Here is a 5,607-nt window from a genome sequence, read left to right as displayed (position 1 = left end):
TCATGGTCCATTGCAAACTAGAATCTCTCCACTCTAAGTAGTTCTGAGTGGCCCCAGGGTAGAGGGCATATTAAGAGTACCCATGAGAGAGTCCAGCTTGCCTTACCCTCCTCACACTGGGCTTGTTTGCCTCGGGTGTGATGGGATTCCTGCCAGTTTGGTCCAACAACTTGGATTTTAGGGCCTGTGGCACAATGTGGCTATCAGCTGACAAGATCACACTGTCAACCTAGGATGGAGCTACGGAAGAGCACAGGATGGATTCTGGAGGCTGGGGCTTCTGGCCTTGGCTGGCCACTGCTTCTGCCCAAGCCTTGCCAAGTCTCTCTCGATTCTCCAGGTTCAGTTTCCCTTTCTGCAGAAAAAGGGACCTTGCATTTCGGACCTCCTGCCCTGTTCTGATCTTTCAGTTCTCTGTGGGCAGCAGCTGTGTGGTCAGAGTTTTCGCCTTCTCCGAGTTCTGGCAAGTTCCATGAGGGCCTCAGTTTCTCTATCTGTAAACTCAGGATGATAACGCCTCAGGCACAGGACTGCCAAGCCACCGTGGGACCCCAGGGGGTGGCAGGAAACGTGGGTACACTCCCCTCCCTGCATGTAAAAGGGGAGATGCACCCGCCCCTCAAGATATGGAACCTCTCCCCACCCCTGCCCACACCAGGAACCACAGGCTCCTCATCAGAGCAGGTCCAGCGCCCCTGTCTGGGCCCAAGGCCTGGCTGACACCCCTGTGGGGCGACATGTCACTGGGCCCTCTGGATTTCCCAAGGCGACATGTCACTGGGCCCTCTGGATTTCCCAAGGAGTGAGGGAGAGGGAAAAATCTGAAAGCTGAAACCTGGGCTCAGCCACCTTTCAGCTGGGGCCCCTGCAGGCATGGAGCAGCCCCCTCCCTCCAGGCTTGGCCTCTGGAGCAGCTGGGGCTGCGTTCAAGCGGGATCTTCATTTCCCTCCCTGCTAGAGGGGACGGACATGCAGACCTGGCCCCAGCTTGGAAGGGAGGGTCTAGGAGCAGTTGTATCCACAGGCCTGCATGTCTGACCCAGCCAGGGGCTAACCCTGGGGCAGAGACCCTGTGTCTGCTGCAGGCCGGCCCTGTTTGGGAGAAGCATTTTCCTCCCCTGAAAGGGCACTAGAAAGCTCCCAGCTCTGCTCAATATGAATGTCCAGGGAAAAACTGTTCCCAGCTGCTGACTTAGGGTTCAGCTTTCTTCCCAAGTTCCCAAGGCAGGCTGAGATCAGCCCTGGAGGGTGCCAAGTAGTTTGCCAATGACAGAGCTCACTGCGAGCAGCTTCCACGTATTTTAGCCCCCAGGCCTGCCAGCTCCCTGAGCCTTCCAGGTCCCATGGGGGTGCCCTCCTACACACCTCCCAGCTGGCAGGCGGGGCGGAAGCAGTCCGACAGATGTGTGCCTCCTGAGAGCTGGGCCCTGGATGGGCTGCTGGGGCTTCAGCATCTCATCTCACCCTCTTCAAACCCTCGGAAGATAAGACAGATTCAGGGCACAGGGTGGGGATGGGCTGGGTTACTGGCCCCAGAGCCCCTGCTGGAGATAGGTCAGTGGCACTGATGGAGTTGCATGTGAGTGACGCCTTCAGCAAGGAAGGTGCCTTCTGCACAGGGCTGTCCAAGCGTGCCCTTGACCAGGCCCTGGGCCACCCTCCAGGGCCAAGACACCCATTGAGGAAAGTCAGGCTCAGCACCAGATTGTCCTGGAGTGTACAGGGTTTCTGTTGTAGATGGGTCCCTCTTCGGGGAGAACTCCAGGAGTGGAGAGAGACAACCTACTATGCACAGCTGGGCAGAGATAACTCAGCAACTAGATTGGACAAGCTACCAACCATGATGCACCTCCCTGGGTGGCATGAGCAGTTTGCATTCAGCTGGTAACAGAATGGTTAGTGGTCGAAACCTACCCATCAGCACTGCAGAGGAAAAGGCCTGGCAACCTGCTCCTGTAAAGACTACAGCCTGTGGAGCAGCTCTACTCTGTAACACACGGGGTCGGGGTCGGGGTCGGAACTGACTCAAACGGCACAACAACAGCCACCAACTGTGATGGTGACGATTTCTGCAAGGGGGAGTGAGTGGGGCTTGCAGCAGGGAGCCGGAAGGCCAGCCAAGGCCATGGCTCTACCTTGTCTTTCTGTCCTGCTGGTCTGCCTCAGCACCTTGTATCTGAAGGGCAGTCACGGCTCCAGAAGTCTCCCCAGCCTGCTGCAAACTGCCTTATGTCCCACCATTGCATTTGCGCCTCAGAACTACTAATTTTGGTGGAAATCACGATAAGATCCCTCTGGTTCTCCTGTTCATGTGTATGTGGGGCGTTGGAGACAAGGGGGCCAGGAGCAGGCAGGCCTTGGGGGGGCCGGGGCACAGCAAGAGGTACAGGTGGGGAAGGCTTGGATGCTCCCCTGAGCTCCCCTAGGGGCCCATGCTGGATGATGATCCTACTGGGTGTCACTCCTGCGCAGATGCCCACAGTGTGTGAGACAAACCTTCCTTTTCTCCCTGACCCGAGAGGTTAGAATCGTGCCATTGTGTCTTATTCTCCTAGGACCAAGTAACAAAATACCCCAAGTGGGTGGCTTTAACAAACAGAAATTAATTTTCTCATAGTTCAGGAGGCAAGAAGTCTCAGTTCAGGGTGTTGGCTCTAGAGGAAGGTCCTCCTTTGTACTATTTGAGCTTCTGTAGCTGTCGGCAGCCCTTGGCGTTCCTGGGTTTGTAGAAGTGCTTACCGCTGTTGTCACAGGGTGTCTCCCCTCTGTGTGTGTCTGTCTCTGTTGTTGTTGTTGGGTGCCAGTGAGTTGATTCTAACTCACAGTGACCCTACAGGACAGAGTAGAACTGCCCCATAGGGTTTTCTAGGCTGAAATCTTTACAGGAGCAGATTGCCAGGTCTTTCCTCCTGCGGAGCAGCTGGTGGGTTTGAACCACTGACCTTTAGGTTATCAGCCAAGTGCTTAACCATGGCACTCTGTGTGTCTCTACTCCCCTTTATTTGACGCCACTCAGAAGGGATTAGCTTTAGTACCCAGCCTGCTCAGGTATGACCTTATTAACATAGCAAAAGACAAACCCTATTCCTTAACAAGGTCACATTTGCAAGTACAGGGGTTAGAACTTCCACATATTTTGGGAACACAACACAGGCTATGACATCTAGTTCATGCTCTGTAAATGGGGAAGGCTGTCTCCTCTCCCTTGATTTTGCCTTGGCCCCTGAGCTGGAAGGTGAGTGGGAGAGGGATCTGGATTGCTCAGGAGGAAAGATCCTGTCTGGTTGTCACAACCCAGAGGGCAAGAAGAGCTCCTGTTGAAGACAGAAAGCACAGTCGGGGGGTTCTTGCTGCCTTCCTCCTGCTCCTCTTCCTCACTTTCCATGGGTGCTCCTCCCTCCCAGAGCCTGGGCCTTGTCTGGCCCCTCCCCTGCTGTCACGCTTTCCCCAGAGCCCTGCCCCAAGCCGGGATCAGACTCTGGCTCGTTCTTTATCTCTTGAAACCAAAATAAACTGACATCAGGAGACAGCCAAGGCTGGGGGCCAGGCCGCAGGGGTGCTTGTTTTAGCAGGTGAGGCTCCTCCTGGGCTAGAGTCCCCCCAGGACTTCCTGCTGACTCTCGTCCAGCTCCCCCACTCCCTTCCTTGGCCCGGCCCCCTCCCCCTCCCTCTTTCCTGGAAGAGGAGTCACTGTCACAAGGAAAACTGCTGGTTTTGGCTTTCTCTCCAGTCCCTACTGGGTGTGAATCTCTATGCCTCCTCCCCGCCAAGCACACACACCTTTATTCACGGGGTTCAGATGAAGCGGAGTATGGAGATGTGATTGGTTCGTGACCTAAGGCCTGGGTGTGTATGTAATGTGCACACGTGTGTGTGCGTGTGCGTATGTGTGTGCATGTGTGTCTGCCTGTTGAGGGTCAGGCTTGGGCTGGCAAGCAGCACCAAGGCCCTCCTCAGTTCTGCCCCAGGGCTGAATGCCTGAGTGTGTGCACATACATTCAACAGTCATTAAATAAGCACCCACCGTGTGCCAGGCACTGTTGGAGGCTCTGGCACACATCAGGGAACAGAGAGACAGTGTTCTAGATGCAGGAGACAGGGAATAAACAAATGAAAATAGAGAACAGGTGAGGCGGATGATGAGTGCTCTGGAGAGAAGTAAAAACAGGTAAGAGGCTAGAGCTACTACCTGTCTGTAGGATTCTCATACTGCGGCAGTTTACATGTTGCTGCGATGCTGGAAGCTATGCCACCAGTATTTCAAATACCAGCAGGGTCACCCATGGTGGACAGCTTTCAGCAGAACTTCCAGACTAAGACTAGGAAGAAAGGTCTGGTGATCTCTGTATGAAAATTAGCCAATGAAAACCTCATGGATCACAAGAGAACATTGTCCAACTCACTTGCTTTGGACACGTCATCAAGAGGGATCAATCAGTAGGGGAGGACATCACGTTTGGTGGAGTAGAAGGCCAATCAGGGTGAGGGAGGCCCTCAGTGAGATGGACTGGCACAAAAGTCACAACGATGGACTTGAACACCCTGGTGATCATGAAGATGATGCAGGACTGAGAAACATTTTGTTCTGTTGTATACAAGGTTTCCATGAGTTAGAGCCGGCTTGACAGCAGCTGTCTCTCTAAGAAGCTAGAGAGTGGGGGAGAAGGGAAGTTCTATTTAGGATCAGGAGGGCAGCAGCAACCCTGGTGCTGGGAGTGAGCCATCCTTCTTCCCACACCCCTGCAAGGTGGCCAATTGTTTGATTTCTGCCTCTGCGCTTATTCACCTTTTGCCCTTCCCGTCCTCACAAAAACCCTCCCTGGAGGAATGGATGGCCACCATCTTGGAGATCAGTCACCACAACGTATCAGTGAGTATTAGCTTCTCCCCCTGGTGCTTGACCCATCCCAGTCTTAGGAGGCTTGTCGCTGCTGGTAAAGGTCTACAAACCTGAGACCAAGACAGGGCTGTCCTGTCCACTGACATAACCACACCTGGCGTTACTTCATAATAGGAATTATTGAAATAGGATCTAGGATGCCACATTTGTGAATGGTCCATCTTGGCCCAAGCTGAGTCCTACTGTCCAACCATAAACTCAGACCTGAGCAATTGCTTAAATAATGCTGCCCTTTCCCCTACATCGTGGGTGTAGAAAATTGGGAAGACGTGGAGATGTCTATTATTAACATGTTACATTTTTCTATGCGCCACTGTATAAAAAGAGGGGATGGTATTAGGCTACTCTTTATCCTTTTGTATTTTTTTCCCACTTAACATATTTTGGGAGTCCCTGGATGGTGCAAATGTTTAAGCATTAGGCTATTAGCCAAAAGGCTTAAAGTTCAAGCCTACCCAGACGCACCTTGGAAGAAAGTCTTGGTGATCTGCTTCTGGAAAATCAGTTATTGAAAACCTTGTGGAGAGAGTTCTTCTCTAACACAGACGGGGTCGCTATGAGTTGGAGGTGACATGATGGCAACTGGTTAACATATTGTGACCTTTTCCCTGTATGTTTCATTTTAACTTGATAAATCCCTTTCCTCCCAGGCTGTGTTCCAATTGAATCATTTTAGGAAGTACATACGTAACTCTGGACACAGCTCT

The sequence above is a fragment of the Elephas maximus genome, chromosome 10 (assembly GCF_024166365.1).
Source record: "Elephas maximus indicus isolate mEleMax1 chromosome 10, mEleMax1 primary haplotype, whole genome shotgun sequence".
Lineage (NCBI taxonomy): Eukaryota > Metazoa > Chordata > Mammalia > Proboscidea > Elephantidae > Elephas > Elephas maximus.
Note: the sequence above shows the minus strand (reverse complement) of the source record.